Source organism: Lonchura striata, unplaced genomic scaffold (assembly GCF_046129695.1).
Source record: "Lonchura striata isolate bLonStr1 unplaced genomic scaffold, bLonStr1.mat Scaffold_147, whole genome shotgun sequence".
NCBI lineage: Eukaryota > Metazoa > Chordata > Aves > Passeriformes > Estrildidae > Lonchura > Lonchura striata.
In genome coordinates, this window is record NW_027461097.1 from 94,616 (window position 1) to 113,230 (window position 18,615).

Here is an 18,615-nt window from a genome sequence, read left to right on the forward strand (position 1 = left end):
CAATTCAACCTCAGGATGACGAAATTTCAAAGGGAAAGGGGAAAAGTCCCCGTTATAAAAGCGCACCGGCTCACCTGCTCGGCTGCTGCTTCTCGGCACAAAGGTTTGTCCCTCAGCTCCTCCTTTGAGCAATGCTTCAGGTGCCCAAGTGTGTATCCAGGGGATTCCCCGGACCCTGTCCGAAGCGCCCACCGTCCTTCCAGGAGACAGCCCCGGGAGCCCCCCAAAAACTCCTCTCCTCCAGCAGCTCCGTGCAAAAGCCAGCAAAGACAAACCCTCGCCCTAAAATAACCTCCCCCCGGCAGGAGCCGCCCCTCCTCCTCATCCTCACAGCTCACACCTGGGGCTGCTCTGAGCCCTCATCATCCTCACATCAGCTCACACCTGCCGCTGTTGCCACCCTCCAACAGCGTCTCTCCATCTCCAGCACACAGCCCACTTCTCACAGACACTGATCCATTGGAAATCTGCTACGGGTGTTGTCTTTTCTTAATCCATCTGGGTACACGATTAAAGCACGTACATGCATTGATGGTCATTGAGAGAAAGCTTTCCCCTGGAGAAAACAGTCCTTTTGCTGGCACACTTTGATACACCTTCGCAAAAAGCAGAATCAGCACCAATTCCTAAGACCCCTGCCGAGGAACTCAGCCCTCCTTGGGACACCCAAAGCAGCAGACCTCGAAAAAGGAGGGGAAAAGTCAAGCTTGGAGGGGAAAAAGAGGATAGAAGTACAGCAGCCTTTAAAAATGCCTGCACGGAGCAATAGTGGGAACCAGTCACATTTCTTCCTTCCTTGCTTTCTGTGATGACATAAATAGGAACTAAGAACACGTTAAACAAAAGGCAGAGCTAGGATTTGACAGGACGCGGCACGGCCGGCACGGTACGGAGCGGGGGCCGCTCGCAGCGCGATGCCGGCGGAGCCGCAGGTCCGGCAGCGCCGGGGCGGGGTCCGAGCGGCGCGGGGGATCCGCCGAGAGCTCCGGCCCCGTGCGGGGACTCCCGCAAGGCCCGGGGGGCGCCGGGCTCCGGCCCTCGGGGCTTTATTCTCCGGCGCCCCGAGCCCCGCGGCTGCGGGGGAAAGAAGCGAAGGGGCGACGGGAAGAGAGGAGGGAGAGCGGGACATGCGAAAGGGCGGGGAGGGAGGTCGGGCTGCGGAGGAAAGCGGGCGGGGAAGGGAAAGGCCGGCAGGGCAGCAAGAGGGACGGGGCACAGAGGAGGGAGAGAGGGGGAATGGAACGGAGCAGCGGGGCAGGGACAGGACAGGAAGGAGCCGGGTTTGGGGGGGACACGGAAACGGGGGAAAGAGAGGGTACACTCAGGGGAATACGGGCAGGAGCATGGAGCGGGAGAGAGAGGGACAGGAGGGGATCCTCCCGGCGCCCCGGCGCCCCCCCTGCCCGGGCTGCTGCGCTCGGCAGAGCTCGGCTCCGTTCGGCTGCACTCGGCTCCTCGGCCAGCTTCGGCTACTGTCGGCCACGCTCGGCTATTTCCGGCCGCATTCGCCTCCATTCGCCTCTTCGGCAAAGCTCGGCTCGCCTCGGCTGAACTCGGCAAAGCTCGGCTCCGCTCGCCTCCTCGGCCCCTTTCGGCCGCTTTCGCCCACGCTCGCCTAGTCCCGCCCGCACCCGCCTCCATTCGCCCATTCCCACAGCTCGGCTCCCTCCGCCCGGCCCCGGCTCCCTCCGGCTCACACATTTCCTCAGGGCACCTCAGCACAGGGCACACAAACTGCAGCCCCTAAAGGCTTGCGGCTCTTTCAACACACACACTCGTAACTCAGCTCTCGGGACAGAGCTGATGGCTCCTCTAGGACAAGAACAGTTGCGCGTAAAAGCAATTCCCTCATTTTGCATCTCCTTTTTATTGAACCCCCCCTAAATCCCATCCACATCACAAGGAACGTGCAGCTCCGGTGACGCTATTTGTACAAAGGCCCTGGGGCAGCACACAGCCGGGATTCCACGGAAGAAAGCCCGGTTTGCATTGCAGAGGTTCTCGCTCCGGCACTGCCTGTTTGCAGCTGGGCTCCGCTCCCCTCACGGCCACATCCCCGAACGATGTGCCAGATTTCCCAGAGAGCTCCCAATAAAACTCAGCTACAGTCACTGAGCAGAAAATCCTTTGGGCTTTAGTTCCACCTCTCACCTGTTCCGAGCGCAGGGAAGGCGGGTTTTGGTCCCACATCGCAGCAGCAGGGATGGATTAGGGTTTTGTTTTGGTTTGGTTTGTGGTTTTTTTGTGTGCGTGTGTTTGTTTTTTTTTTTTAATTAAAAAAAGGGTAATAAAAACAAACCATGTCTGACATAAATGTCTTGAAGTGCCATTCAAGCTTTTTAAACCCAAGCAAACCGTCCTAATTCCCTAGCTCAGTCTTCTATTCATACTGGCTACTTACACCCCAGTGTAGGAAGCTCTGCAGCCTTCTTCTCCTGTCCTGTATTAGACAGAGGATGGATATGAAGGGCACACGCATGCAGTCTTTTTGGTTCTTCAAAAAGATAAAAATGCCTGTAATAAAAATTACAGAAGTAATATTGTCTCTCAAAGTGTTCCAGAAAAGGGAATTTGGAGCTTTAACGTCCCACTGAGAGATGTTGAATAAAATCTTCCCCCTGAGTTTGCACCCAGTAATAAAATACTGATTTTTTTTTTTTTGACCAGACAAGGTAGGTCTATAGGAGAACAGCTCAGGAGGCTCTCATGGCTCACGGCGATGAGGATGGAGCAGGGCAGGACGTTAAAGGTGAAGTGTCAGTCCCCTGAATTAATGCCCTGATGGAGCCAATTTTTTTGCTAAGAGACATAACAGATCCTTCCCTTTGTTCCCCAGTTTCCAAGTCACCTGTAATTCGTTACCTGCACCAACCTGCCGCAGCTAAGTGACAAATCCAGCTCCTGTGCTCCAAGCCACGTGTCCCTGACGTGAAGGGAAGTCAGGGATACAGAATCAGCTGTGGAAGAAAGAGAAGACAAAAATCAGAACAGATATTCTTCTATTTCCCCACAGGATCACCAAGCCAAGCTGCTTGCTACCTCTCCAGGACTATGTTTGAAAAGAGTTCCCTAACTCTTTTCTTAGCCTGAAATTCCGGAGTGGCTTTGCCCATGCAAAGCCAACGATCCTACTCACAAGAAGGAACAAACCAGCTTCCTGTTAAATAAAGCACTTGGAAATATGAGCTGCCAGATGCTCTCACTGACCAGCAAAAGGGATCAGCATCCAGGCCCACGTGGAGCTGGGTTTTTAAATATCACAAATAAACTTAACAAAAAATTATTCCTGACTCAAACCCACAATGCCTCAAACCATCAAAACAAAAATAGTTCTGGAATGACAGCTACACCTCTGCAGACCACAGCACAAAAATAACACTAAAGAATTTCTGACACCTTCCTTTTGAAGATGCTCTTACAGCATATTATCATAGTAAAGGGGCATTCCCTACATCTCTAACCAGAACTAGAGCTAGAGCTATCAGTTACTTTCACATACTCGCATGTCTGTATGGTGGCCTTAGGAGAAGCTGGCAACACCTCTTCTGGTACCATACCTTGGAGGCTCAGATTGCGTCAAAAGCACCACTGAAACCAGCGTGCCAGGAGCTAACTGAATAATGAAAGTCATTTTCTCCATTTCTGTGACAGAAAAGCCCTCCATTTGGACAGCATTATTTGCAGCCAATTATTCTGCGACTTCCAGCAGTGCTCCAGGGAGCTGTATCACTTCTCCGCAGAGCTCAGGAGCTGTTCATTAGGTTGATCTCCTATAGTCTCCAGTTCTTCCTTTTGCTTGCACAATGTGCACCCTGCAGTGCCATATGACAGGAGCTTTGAGTGCTGTCTGTTGCTCTGTATTACCCTCATAGGACTGAGGAACCCGTCCCAGCCAGGGAAAGAACAGCTTTTGATTCTTGGATTAGGACACAAAATGCCACAGTTTATCCTAACAGTGGGAGGAATAAAGAGGAATACCTGGCATACTCAGAATTCCACCTTAGGGCAAAGCCCAAGTGACATTGCCCTACAGCAGGATTTGAAAAATTCAGGGTCCATCTCTTAATAAATACATTTTGGCAAGAACCTGCACGATTCTCTTTGACATGTATTTCTCCTTTGTAATGACTCAGTGCTTGGTCTCTAGGACTTCCATATCCCTGACACACTTGCACTCGGATTACTAGCAGGAGGATCACAAACTTAGGTAGTCTCATATCTGTGCAGCATTTAAAGTCAAGGAACACTGGGCTTGGTCAGCAAGACGTCCAGTTTTACAATTTTCCATCACAGCTGCCTACACCTTTTAACATAAACTCGAAAAAGAGACAAAATTCCACCCTACCACTGTTGCAATAGGGAACTGAACTCTGATTTCAGACATTTTCCTCCTGCTTGAGCAGGGACATTGTACAAGATGACTCCACTGGTGGGTCCCTTTCAACCTTAATGATTTTGTGATTTTCAGGGTCTTCAGAGCAAGCCTGCTGAGTTTATAATGTTTTATTTAATTAAAAAAGCTGGAAGTGCAGCTCGAACCCTGAAAGTCAAAATGCGTTTATTCCTTACTTACTCATTACCCTCCAAAGTAGAGCTGCAGCTCAGCAGACAGAGAGGGACTTCTGTGGACACTGCATTTGTCACCTGTGACTAATTTAATTCAGCAAGCTCTAAACCACAGGTCAGCCTGTTCCATTACAGGGCAACTTACAAGAACTGAAACCAACTGAGAGCCCCTTCATCCCAAAGAGGACAAATATAAGCCTTTTACTTCAGCTCAGCAGAACTCTTAGTTCATCCTAACAAGAGGTAATGCATCCCAGCAGGTGTCAGTGAACCCAACCACTTTAAATACTCATTTAACCCTACCTCAGCTGGTAATCAAAGTCGTGGGGGTGAGGCTAGGCTGAATTTCTCTTTTCTGTCCTTCTCCAGAGTAGTCCTAGTGAAGTGGCCTTGGACTCTGTTTTCTGAAGAGCCTAAGTGCTGCTCATGAAAGCCTCTAGGAGATTTTTCTCCTGCTGCTGCTAGAGCTGTGACTTTGAAGAACTCACTCCTAAGAGCTGGAAATGTAAAAGCCAATTGGATGTGCTGGGCTGCAGTGCCCCAGCGCCCCAGGACAGGCAGTGCCCCTCACCGTGCCTGTGAGAAGGTGAAGCCAACCCACGCCAGGTGCCTGTGCTGGACAAGTGGGAACACTGAAGCCAAGGCTGCTTCCTTCTTGAGGCTTTCTGAGGTGGCTGCTAGGAGAATTTCTCTTAGGCAGTCACTCTCTCGAACCCAGTCTCTCAATAACCTTCTGACACAAATAGAGGAGGATTTTTGTTCGCTATCTCCATGTGTGCAAGGTAGGAAAAGTTAATTAATTGCCAGCATACCAGAGGATTCCGCCAGAGGAATCCTCTATACCAAGGCCTTCCATCAGAGCAGAAGGCACTAACCACGCAAAACCTCCAGCGGGAAGGATCCCAGCAGTCCTCTTCTTTCCTCCTTTGCAAGAAACTGTGCTTAAACATTCCCCAGTAATTAAATATGCTTATGACTCTTAGAACATTTAAAGTTCCTTGAGGGAAGAAGGTGTGTGGAGGCACTATATGATCCACTGTGTTTGTTACGTTTGGGGTTATGTTATATATTCTTACGTAATGGTTTGAAACTTATCTTTATCCCTGCACCGTGTCCTTAGAACAAGGCTGTGAACACTCTTTTTCTCCAAATACAAGAATAATTAAGGAAACAGAACAGTGTTTGTCAGAAATAATGAGGGTAGAGACTGAGGGTGCCAGCATGCTGACTTGTACCACCTTAGGACACTTTTGGAAGTCATCACTCCTGTAATAGACTGGATCCAATTTCAGCAAGAGCTCCACTCTCTCCTGTGGTTTCCACAGGGCCAAATAAGGCAAGAGCTCGTTGAGACTGAGGGCTCCTCATGCCCTCCAGCAAGGAGAGGGTGGGCAAAGACCCATCGGTAGGAAACAGATGATCCTCAGACTGAGCAAGTTGCTAACATCCTCTTGAATGTGCTGTGGAATTGTGCAGGCATTGCCATGGCCAGGGAGAGAGCAAATGGATGCTCTGATAATCTGCAACCTAAATTTAGCTGCAATTCCAGAGGGACAGTCTGATAGCCTGTTCCTAAGACATTTCATTTCCTGGACCTCAAAGATCCCCTCAGCCACTGCAGCTGCATTCTCTGAGGGTATATCGTGCGTTTCAGGCAGTTGGTGTCGGGTCCCTCCTCACTGATTCTGCCCCACATCTTGTGTTCCCAGGCTGAGGTGGGAGACTTGAGTGTAGAAGCAATTATTTATCTCTGCCTAAGAGAGACTTCTGAGTATGATCTAGCTTAAATGCCTGCTTGTAGGGCAGGCTGCACAGCTGAACTTGCCAAACACGGAGAAGCTAAACAGGCACCAAACCCTTGGCTTATTTCTGAGGGAGGCCCTCAGATGGCTTCTGAGCTTCTCCAATCTACGCTCTACAGGGAGTCTGCACATCTCTCCAGCAATTGAAATCTTGAGCAGGGAAGCAGGCTGGTAGCAAAAGACTGAGCTAACACATAGTGAGGCCAAAGGAAACCGAGTGTCAGAAGCACAGCTTTGAGTCCAGAAACACAATCAAAGCCCGGGGAAGAGTGTGGCAAATGCTGGGGTCAGCAGTGCAAGTACAGGGCAAGGCTGGACGGTCCCTGAGCAAAGCACCGGACACTGCCCAGACCAAACCAAAGACCAGAGTCTAAGCAGGAATACAGGGAGATTTCCAGGAGCTCTGCTGGGCTGGGATAGGCTCCCATGGTAAGCTGAGAGGATGGAGACTCGGCCCCCAAGCTACAGCCACTGGGACAACTCTCCATCACGGGGCCAGGGAACTGTGCAGGGCACAGACTCACCTCATCCCCAGCACTGCTGTCCCCGGAGAGCCCGCTGGCTCTCTGCTCCTGAGAAACACTCTCTTCTCGCAAAAATCCAACTCCCTCACCACCTGCATCTGCTTCTTCTTCAGTATTGCCCGCAACCTTCATTTCTGCTCTCTCAAAGCACTGTTCATCTCCACCTCTTTTTCATCGCAACATCTTTCAGTTGACACCTTTGAAGTGAAGAGGCCGCTGAATTCTACCATTACAGAGTAAAACCACTCAGTATTGACACAGCCAGCTATTAGTTTTAATCCTCAGTTCTGCATTCCAAGGGATACTTTTGAAAACACACTGAAAACTCATAAAAATACGTGGCATTCACTGGAGCCAGGGCTCACTTCTGCACTGTGCCTTGGCACAAACATGCTCCATCACCTGTGACATCTCTCCTGCATTGACCATTGTTCAAAGCTTTCCTGCAGGGGCCTGACGGAGCAACAGGAGCTTGCTGAGCTTCTGTCAGGGCAGGAGCATAACAGGGTGCAGATCCTGTCCTGACCCCACCAAAGAGGGGTTTTTCCTGCATTCCTTCCTGCTGTGACACTCAATGACAAACATCCTCTGGGCCTCTATGTTATCAAATACAAGTACATGCCAACGTTTAGCGAGGACAATTTCAGCTTTCCCAATCTAAACTTTCCATATGATGTAATGACACTGTCACTTATTTACTGAGAACCCCAGCCCACGTAGCCTAGAGAAGTGTCTGTTGGCTCAGAGCAAGCTTTAGGAGCCTGGAAGAAGCTTGTTTTGGTTTAGATGCCAGGCCCAAGACTGCATTTGAACTCCTGTCTCCCCACCAGAGGTTTCTAACCCATCCCCCGTGTCACATGTGCAACACCAAATTCAGCAGAAAAGCACTTCTGGGAGCAGCTTAGGAATGGAGGAAAGTATAGTTATTATAAGTGTTTCATGTATCTGTATGTAAAGATAGATAAATAGATAGCTAAATATGTACAGGCATCTGTACACCCACCTACACCGGTATCTATATGAAGTCCTTTTTAGACCCTTCCCCAAATTTCTAAGTGATTGGTGCTTATAGAGGCAAACAAAATGAACTTTTAAGTTAAGCCAACTTGGGTGGCTATTTGTGTCACAACAGTCTCTGAAAAAATGATGACAGCACTTAAAAGTCACCAATAGTAATAATAATAATAATAACAACAGTAATAAAGTATTTTGCTGCTATTTTGGCAGCTTATGCTGCTTCTTGTACTTACTGCTCAATGCCTTGCTATTTCAGTAGTTCACTGTGAAGCAATAAAGCAAAAGCCTTAAGGCTGGCTGCTTAGCTTACAAGAAGCTCTGTTACAATTTGGAGAAAAAATAAAACTTGGAGCATTATCAGTAAAACAGAGATTCTACCCATACCCATTAAAAATGCAGTATTTGCTCTGCAGACCTGCAAAAACTTACTTTAAAAGGTTAACTGCGACCTTTCACAAACCCAGGCTCATTTTAGCAGAAGAGTTTCCTGCTTCTCTGTGACTGTGAGATGTATCTATTAAGTTCCTTTCAAAGGCCTTGCCTGACCTATTCATATTGCAATTGAGAGCCAAAATAGCTCAATATCAAATATCTGCAAGCACCTTAGTACTTTTGGAAGAGTGGAACTGCTCGATCAAATCCTCACGCTGACCACACTGTTTCAAAATGCAACAATGAATTATGTCATTATGTCTCCATTTGGAAAGGATTATAATGTAAAATTAAGACAAGAGCCTGCCCTACTCTGAAGGCATGGGGACAATGGGGATTTGAGTCCCCAGTATGTAACTACTGTTGCAAATAAAAGACATCTATCAAGAACAGAGACGTGCGTTACTGCACGAGATACAGTGCCCAAGTCCCAGACTTCATTAACCTTAATTAAATGGTCTTGAAACCAAAATTTTTCCGTAGCAGTTCGACTGCATTAAAAGGTCCCTCTCTGTAAATGGTTTTGATACGTAAACATGCAAGCACTCCCAGAAGGGCCACATCCTTAAGGACTGCTACTATATATTTACTTTATGAAGACACTGCCCCATCTGCTGGGTCAGCCACGCACACGGCCCCACTGCTACGCTTGAGTGTGGCACTGGAATAAAACTTTTCTTGTGTTCAGGAACAAAACCCTGTCAGTCAAATGCACAATCATTCCAGCAGCAAGTAGGGATGCACCAAACTGCTCGGGTTTCCATCCCTGTTTATTCTGGAAACTGACCACAAACTCCTACGGAGATTTTGAAGGGCACAAGGGCTTCTTGTGAAAGCACAAAGGAAAGAATAAATGACTAAACTGGTATGTTCAGAAGAATCGGTGGGAGGTTTGTACCTAAGCACATAAGGCCACAGCCTCCTTTTTCAACATGTACAATCGTAGAATCAGAGAATGGTTTGGGTTGGAAGGGACCCCAAAGCTTTTCTCATCCCATCCCCTGCAGGGACACCTTCCACTAGAGCAGGTTGTTCCAAACCCCATCCAACCTGGCCTTGGACAATTCCACGGGTGGGGCTGCCTCAGCTTCTCTGGGCAACCTCTGCTAGGGCCTCGCCACCGTAACAGGGACGAATTTCTTCTGTATATAGGATTTCTTTAAGCTTTAAAGTCCTAAAGCAGAGGCCACCTCAGGCAGGCATTCACGGATGTAAAGGGTCCTTCTCAAAGGTAACTGTAAAACATGTTCAATGTTCATAAACCTTTCATATGCTGCCCACCAATTACGGAGTGCTTTGAAGAATTTTTAATGAACGTAAATTTTAACCAAAAATACTGCAAAGCCATTATTAATACTGTACGTAGGCACAGGGTACCAGACTTGTAAAGCTGCCAGAAACCTAAACTCTTCTGATAAGATTTGCCACATTTTTTTCTTTAAATAAATACATTTTAAAAAAATCATCAAATGTCCCTGCTTTATTTCACCACGGCAACGAAATAAGCACAGTCTCAAGTCTGTGCTTCTGTTCCCTATTACATTAATTTCTCCCACCCTGTTTCTCCCTCAAAGCAGTGAACGTGCAGGCAAGTAATCCTGCCATTGCTCCAGCTCTATGGAGGATACAAACCTGCCTGCAGCCTCTGCCCCTCTGCTACTAGGCAGTCACTGCTGCGCCCAGGCTCTTTATTCAGCGTTGTAACAGAAACACTTTCATTTTTTTCTCTTAAAAAGACACCTAACATTTCACCAGATGGTATCAGCACTTCCAAGTGCCTGTAAACCAGACTCCCCAAGCCCAGCCCATTAGCAGCTGCTCTGTGAGTGGCAAAGGAATCCAGAAATTAATCGCCTACCTTACACCGCTTCTCACCTGGTCTTGGCTACTTCCTTTCCTCAGGCTCTGGCAAGAAACCCAGACATGAAGCAATTCCCCAACCACAATGACAGCCATGAAATGCTATTTAGGCTGCTGACAGTTCGGCCCGTATCATTGGGCAGTCTGACTGAATTAGGATAGAGAATTTTAGGCACACATTAAAAAGTATCTCTAGTGTCTAAAGGTACTCTAAAAGCTGGATGCAATGGAGGAACTACTTCCTGAAACTTGTGGATGTGCTAAATCAATGACTGGTCATTGATTAAATGCTGGAGCACTCACCTTGAGCATTAACACCTCAGCTGATCAGCATGTGCACATGAGTACGTATCGGTGCAAAGGATTGTCTTCTGCTTCAACCGACAAACTGCTGGATAGCTTTTAAAGGAAAAAAAAAAATAAAACAAAATAAATAAAATCTGTATCACTCCAGACCCAGGAGAACAAACAAACCAGATCTTCCGGACCCAAGCCCCAAGCCCTGCCAGTAACAGACACAGCACTAAGGGATGCACAGCACGGCTGGGTGCTTAGGTTACCAACTTCTGAACTCAGGAAAGAAAGGAGGAAAAGGCAAACTTCTGGATTATTTAACAAATTAACTTCAGCTACGATCACTCTTGGTAACTTAATGGAACAGAGGAGCAAAGTCCTCTGCCCAGAGACAAGAAGTGACTGTGTATGGCTCAGCTCACGGCCACATAACACACTCTGACCTCAGTCTGCTGGAGCATCCTCCATATGGGGACAGCAGGGGCAACCTGGATGGCTGGACTCACCCTTGACTACCAGCAAAATGCTGAAACAGTCCTGACCTGGTGCTGTGCGAAAGGAAACACTGCCAGGAAGCATTGACGGGATCAGTTCTGAAAGCAAAGCGAGGTCCTGGCCTCATGCATTGCCCTGTTTTAACCACACAGGCAAACAGCTAAGAAATGTAACTATTTTCTGCTTAAAAGCCGCAAATTCCTTGGAGAAAAGGAAAACTCAATCTGACAAAAAGAAACACTCAGGCAATGGTGAGAATCTGGCACATACCGGATAACAATCATTGCCCAAACGCTCCCAGAGAAAACTGAAATTAAAAGTCACAAGGCAGATGCAGAATAACATCTGTTGTGAAAATACATTATTCAGCCAGCACTGGTGGCGGAGACTTTTGGTGCAGTGCAATCTGCACACCCTGGTGACCACATATGCAGCAAGATGTGCTGCTTGGCATAGCCAAAGAGAGAGCAGCAGCCTTGCTTGGGAGGCATTTGGGAACCAGTGCCCTTACAGGTCAGAACTACTTGTTATGCCACTCTCACTGCATCGCAGCCTTCTGGAACCTGAGTAACACAGACCAGCCCTGCCACGGGGCATGCAAGAAATCATATGGGGACAAGCTGCAGACAAATGGGCTACTAGTCCTTGCCACATGCATCACCAATGGCACAGCATATGCTCCCGGTTACACTGTGGGTCACATTCTGGATGGAGATCTGCAGTCCTCCATCAGCCTTAGAAGAGACAGATGCACACACTCTACAGCCAATCATCCAATTTGCACCCATCTTCGAGACAAAATCACAGACCACTCACAGACAAACCTGTGGCAGCGAAGTTACATTATGGCTTACTTAGTGGAGAAGAGGCCTCAGGAGTTGTCACCAGCTCCCTACAGCTTTTGTTTGCTCTACAGCTCTGTTTGCTTGTCTAAGCCCACCCAGCACATGCTCTGGACAAGACCACAGTGGTCCTTGGAGCAGCAAGTGCTGCCAGGAGCTGGAGCCTTCCTGTAGCGCAGAGCTGCTCGGGAGCTGCTGCTCTCCCTGCACCACAGAGCCCTGTCCTGAAGCCTCCTGCTCCCGTGCCTCCATCTGCCGTGGCCGTGCCCAGCCCTCGAAGGAAAAGCTCACAGCTCTGGCTCTTACGGCACTGCAGGAACTCGCACACGAGGAGGAGGAAGCACGGGGCTCTCTCACCTCCAGTGCCCACCTTGCTCCAGCATGTCAGTCCTGCAGGGACAATTATTCAAAGTAAGGAACTTACTCGGAGGCTTCAAATACAGTGCTTAGGATTCTGCAGAAGCTGAGCAGCCAGTTCATTCAATAAGACCCAACAAAAATAATGGTATGCATTTCTTCCTTTTATAGGTTTACGGCTAGAGGTGTCCAATTCCCACCTAAGTGACTCCCCTGGGCATAGGCCAGAGCAGTCTAATAAGCTCCTGTGGCTTTCCATGAACTGAACAAATGAAACAACACAAAGATGAGTGTACCTCAAGAGCTGTTTATGGAATACATTTGAGCTGGACTTAGTTTATCTGCATCCACAAATGCTTTAGGACTGTCACATTACACTTGCAGGCAAATACACACACGCAGAGAAAGGCATGTGCAGCCCCATGCAGAGATCACCTATGAGCTGCCAAAGAATAAGATGCCATGTTTAATATCCAAGAGAATAAATCTTCTTGTGTTTTTTAGGCTGCCTGCTGAAGTTGTTGCTGACCTATACACTTTAGGCTCATCTAACATTGCTGGGGAATTGATGACTTTTAAGTCTGAGCATTCAAGACTTTTACCCAGCCTTGGGTGTTTTCTCATTTATGTTTTAAGAAAGTCCATCTTATATTTATCTTCAGGCAGCTACTCAAAAAGAAAAAAGGAAGGCACAGCCCTCCTTCAGTGCATCCAGACTGTTTTGAAGAGACATCCAAGTAAAGCTTTTGAAGAGCCACAAACATTAACCTGACTGCTGTTACCCACTTGTGAGGATTTGTGACATTGCCTTTCAGTGACACTTCCCTTTGAAATCATTAATGAGCATCCTCCAAGATGCTGCACCCCTCCAGGGTAACTGAATCTACTCCAAGAATTTTCTCCTTTTCTGAAATACACTCGAATAGACTGAGCAGACATGTCAGCTGTACCTTCTGGAATTTTTTTAAGTTTTACTATTTCAGGTAGCAACACCATTTTCATCACCAGTATCCATCCCTGTGAGCCAGAGAGCAGCAGATCACCTGTCTGTCTTGAAACTTTGCAGCTACTCTCGAGGAGGCTGAGCTGCCATGAGTCCCAGAACACGTGAGCCCTACAAACTGACATCAGGAACCTGGACTGGTGACTTTTCTTTCCCAGGGAAAATGGCCAAAGCACGTCCCCGGGGACCCCTGGCCCTGAGCTGAGACCTAACAGCAAAGAATCCATACATCCGAGGACATACCTGAGACCGAAGTTGTCCCCACCTCAAACTTGTGCTGCCCTGAGAGTCCCAAGGGAGCCCTACAAACTGACATCAGGAACCTGGACTGGTGAGTTTTCTTTCCCAGGGAAAATGGCCTGGGACTTCGGGTGAGGCTGACTGAAAAAAATCCGAACATGGAAGGATATGTTCAGACCCCAGCTGCCCCCACCCCAAACTTGTGCTTCCCTGACAGTCCCAAGGGAGCCCTACAAACTGACACCAGGAACCTGGGCTGCTGAATTTGCTTTCACCATGTAGATATCCCTCATTTATTCCCAGGGCCCTGCAATCCCCCTGGGTTGTCTGGTCCCAGGTTTCCTTTTGCCTCCCTAATGTCAAAACGGCCCAGGATTTCTCCCAGTCCAAATCTCCCACCCCCAAGTACTCAGGGTTTTTTTTTTTTTTTTTTCATTCCAAATACATGTTGCAAACTGACAGTACTAAGCTTGGGGCTTGATTTTTTCTGTGCTGGAGAAATCTGCCACCATATAACCCTAGCCACAACAACCTTGCTTTGCTCAGAAATCACAACCTTCAGACCAGCATCATGGCACCTTACCCACTGGCCCTCCACTGGCACCTTCCCAAAGCACTCCAGTAATACTCCACATTTTCAGTGGGCATCCTGTCAGACCCTCATCCTCACCCTAAAAATGCACCAAGGAATTAAAAAAATAGCCATTAGGAAGGTATAACAATTCTCTAAAAGTCACCAGAGAAAGCCTTCAAAATTCCCCTAAATATTCCTAATAGCCCTGCAAAAAAAAAACAAAACACTCAAGGAAGCCTGCTCAGCCTCCAAACCCCTTCCTGTTGCTCTCTAGCCCACAGATGTCATCCCTACCTTTTAGCAGCGGGTCCTGTTGTCCTCTGAGGGTTCCGGCGTTGTCCTGGTGCGAGGGTCGCTGCCCTGTCCCACTGGGAGGCTTCCGGTGTGGTCTCGCTGTCAGGCTTGCTGTGCTGTGCTGCTGTTGTTGGGGCTGAAAAGGGAAAAGGCTGCTTAGGGTGAGGTACGGGTGGCGTGAGGGGTGCCGTACCTGTACCCTAACTTGCCTCCTAAGCTGTACCCTGTAGCCCTGATCTCCACTGGACTGTCCAGCCCTCAAGGCCTCACCCTTTACCCCTGACCCCTCCCTCTGCCCCCCAGCCCTCAGGCTCTGGCTGTCACCCTCAAGCCCCCTCTCAGCTGCCCCTCAGCTCCTGTGTGCTACCCTTAATCCCTCTCCTCTGCCCCTCAGCCCCCAGCTTCTCTGTGTCACCCTCCAGCTGCCCCTGCCCCCCTCAGCATCTCTCTGTGTCACCCACTGTCCCCTCCCCTGTTCCCCCCTCAGCTCCCAGCCTCCGTCACCCTCAAGGCCCCACAGTGCCCCTCAAGCTGCCCCTCAGCCTCTATGCCATGAAAAGACCCTAAAACCCCATAAAAATGCCCTAAAAAAACCCCACATCTTCAAAATGCCTTAAAACCCCCACAAAAACATAAAAATAGCCTCAGAACGCCCTTAAAATACAATAAAAATACCCTACTTTAAGACACCCCTAAAAGCCCCCAAAGAAGCTTTTAAAAAAAAAAATCCCTACAAATTCCTAAGAGCTCTTAGAACAGCTCCATAATCCTTAAAACACATCGATAAGACCCTAAAAACCAGCGCAGCGAGGGAGGCTGGAAGATGCGAAGCCGCGCTCCCGGCCCCGGGCGCAGCGCGGCTCCGGCAGGAAAGCGGCTCCTCCGGCAGGCAGAGGCGGCGCCGCGCCGGCAGACCCCCGCCCGCTGCCCCCGGCCCGGCGGGGCCGGCACCGGGCCCGGGGGGCCCCGGCGGCGCCCGAGCCCCGCGCCCGGAGCGGACGGAGCGGCGGCGCCGGCCGGCACCGGCCCCGGCCGCCCTCGGCCCGCGGAGCCGCCTCCAGCCCTCCCCTCACTCACAGACACCGCCCCGCTCGCCGCTCGCTCCCGCCCCTCGCCCCTCCCGCCGCTTCGGCCGGGCTCCGGCTGGGGGGCTGCAGTACCGCCCTGTGCCCACAAGGCGGCAGCACTTGTCCAGAGGGTCCGCGACACGATGGCGGCCCGTGGGGACCTTGACGGAGAGAGGCGTTTATCGCCCATGCCTGTCGGCTCCCACCAAAAACCCGCACGCTCGCGGTGCTGCTGACCCCACAGCCCGTGTGCACGGCACCAGAACCGCCGCGGAAAATCCCGTCGGGGGACGCCGGCGGTGCGCGCAATTCAGGCAGTGTAAAAAACAGACACGGGTCCTCGAGTTTCAACGTCCTCGTTTTCGCGCCCTCTCGAGAAGGTCAAGCGAGGCCGCGCCACGCCACTCCCAAGATGGCGGCCGCGGGCGGCGGGCTGCAGTACCGCTCTCTGCCCACACGGCGGCAGCACCGCGCCGTCCCCGCCGGCACGGCCTCGGCAGCGAACGCCCCAAAGCGTCCGCGCGGGAAAGAACGGAACAAAAAGCCTGCCTGCGACCCGACAGGAACCGAAAGAAAAAAGCTTTCCTCCTAAACTGCATTGCAACAAGGCTTGGTTTTATATTTTTCAGATTTATACTCACATTCGATTTTGTAATGGATACTGATGGAAAATTGTATTTTTATCATTTCTTAGATTTATTCCTATTCTATTTTATTACATTTTATTTTTTATACATATCTTATTAGATTGCTTACATATTTCTATAGTTAGATTTAGATTTATAAAAGGTTTGTATTGCTTAAAATAAAACCCTGCCTCTATCCAAGTAAAAATCTTTTAAAAAAACCCCTTTATTTAAACTCCATTTAAATGTATCTCTACTTTTCACATTTATATTCAAATTTATATTTTAAATGTAGATTGATGTATGATGCTATTTATAGTCTATCTCTTCCTAATACTAATTTTTATTTCTATTTTATATTTTTATATATACACCTGTATACATTGATTATATATTTCCACATTTAGAATGATATCAAACTAAAATGTATATTCATATCTTTTCCATTAAAACCCTGCCTCCAACCAAATAAAAACAAAAAAGCCCTTTCTTTAAACGATTTTCGAATATTTTTATATTTTTTTCATCATTATAGCAACCTTTTAACTTCTACTTTATATTGATGTATTTATAAATATATTTTATACATATATAATAAGGTAGCGAGATAGATAAACTATTTTTTAAATTCTATTTCATACACACTGCTAATACTTATGTTTACTTACCTTTGAATTTTTATATAGATCTTAACGTATTTAGGATATATTTCTATACAAAGATTTCTAATTTTATTTTATTTCCATTTATAATTTTTATAATAAAACCCCTACCTAATACCAAATAGAAAATAAAAATCCCCTTTATTCTAAATTATATTTAAATATTTCTATATTCCTATTTTTGATTTTTACAAGTACTTATCTATTCTATCACAACATATTGAGGTACTATATTTCGATATATAGTATTTATGACATGAAATGCGTTATAATAAGACACATACAGTAAAATACGCATTAGGTACTGTATTGATTCCTATTGTTTTGTAATATTCATATATCCACATGTATTAATTATACATTTCTATATGGATATTTATGTTTATAATCGATATTTATATGCATATAAACATATAAAATACTCCATATCAAACAAGGTTATACCTAATAGTAATGGACGGCATTATTTATATTACACATTTAATTTATATGTTTTCCATTTACATTTAAAATTGAAGTTTTATATTCCCATTGTCATGTTTATGCATGTGATCTATTTCATTAGAGTTCTAGTTAAAACTTTGCAGTTATAATCTAATTCCTAAAAATAAAATGCCAAAACAAACAGCATCAAATTCCCACCAATACCGTCCAAAAAATTCAGAAAGGCTCCACCAGCCAACCAACTACCAGCAAAAAAACCCGCACTACATTCCTTTCACCAGCAGCTCTTATCACGCCACAAAAACGAAACAAACATTTTAAAAAACCCTATAGAAACCCACAGAGCAAATCACAAAAACCACTATAAAGGAAAAAAAAAAAAGCCAACTAACTTACCATACTCCAAACCATACAAGAGATCCCCAACGTTTCTAAAAAAAATAATAACCAAAACTCTACCACTACACTAACTCATAAAGAGAACCCAACGCTCTATAAAATTAACTAAAAAAACCCACCAAATAATTACAGATATAAAAATATGGGAACCACGAAGAAACAAAAAAATTCACCCCCCAAATAAAATAAACACCTAAAGAGATCCACCATGGAAATGCCCATGCTCCCAAAAATAAAACCAATAAAAAACAACAACCAAACACATCAAACTACAAAAAAAATATATATATTAACAACAACAAAATAGGTATTCCTAACTCAAGAAACAAAAATTGCCTCAAACCATCAAAACACAAATACCACCTAGAAATAAACACGTCGCCAAAGGAGAAATGTAACCACAAACAATATCTCCCAAGTTCTCTGCAACAATGAAACATACACGGCAATCAAATAAGCCAAACGAATGAAACCCCTATAGTGTAATAAACAAGAATGCATTCATCAATATTAAAAAAAACCTCACCGATTAACTCCAGGGCACACCCTCAAGCCCACCAAAACAAACACTACGCACTCGCGCTAATAAAAGCCTCACAAACCGAATTGAAAAACGACCCTCTACTCCATGCTCCGACCCATAAAAATCAGTGTAAACCTTTAGAAACACAACCTTAAAAAACATAAGAACCGATCAAAAAGAAATCCAACAACAACACTCAACCCAAAAAAAAACTTGTCACGAGCACCCGAAGCAAGAACGGTAACAACCAAGAAGTGCCCGGGGCCCTTCTCCCACAGCGACGCCGATCAAAAGCCACCGATCCCAGGAGCTCCTCAGGAGCGCCTCAAAAGCAGCGCAGCGAGGGAGGCTGGAAGATGCGGAGCCGCGCTCCCGGCCCCGGGCGCAGCGCGGCTCCGGCAGGAAAGCGGCTCCTCCGGCAGGCAGAGGCGGCGCCGCGCCGGCAGACCCCCGCCCGCTGCCCCCGGCCCGGCGGGGCCGGCACCGGGCCCGGGGGGCCCCGGCGGCGCCCGAGCCCCGCGCCCGGAGCGGACGGAGCGGCGGCACCGGCCGGCACCGGCCCCGCCCGCGCCGCCTCCCCCGCCCGCCGGCCCG

The 18,615-nt window shown here is 47.7% G+C and overlaps 1 long non-coding RNA gene across 2 annotated transcripts; it reads right to left on the reverse strand.

Annotated features, from left to right (window-relative positions):
* Positions 1 to 1,843: 1,843 nt before the first annotated feature.
* On the reverse strand, positions 1,844 to 14,606 carry LOC144248479 (uncharacterized). 2 transcript variants are annotated; one of them, XR_013341766.1, is made up of 4 exons: positions 14,301 to 14,606; positions 2,863 to 2,957; positions 2,402 to 2,514; positions 1,844 to 2,151 (listed from the first exon to the last, which is right to left on the reverse strand). It is a non-coding gene; the product is annotated as an uncharacterized LOC144248479 (long non-coding RNA). The 2 variants fall into 2 exon arrangements; XR_013341765.1 differs by having other exon boundaries at positions 1,844 to 2,514.
* Between the last annotated feature and the right edge of the window lie 4,009 nt (positions 14,607 to 18,615).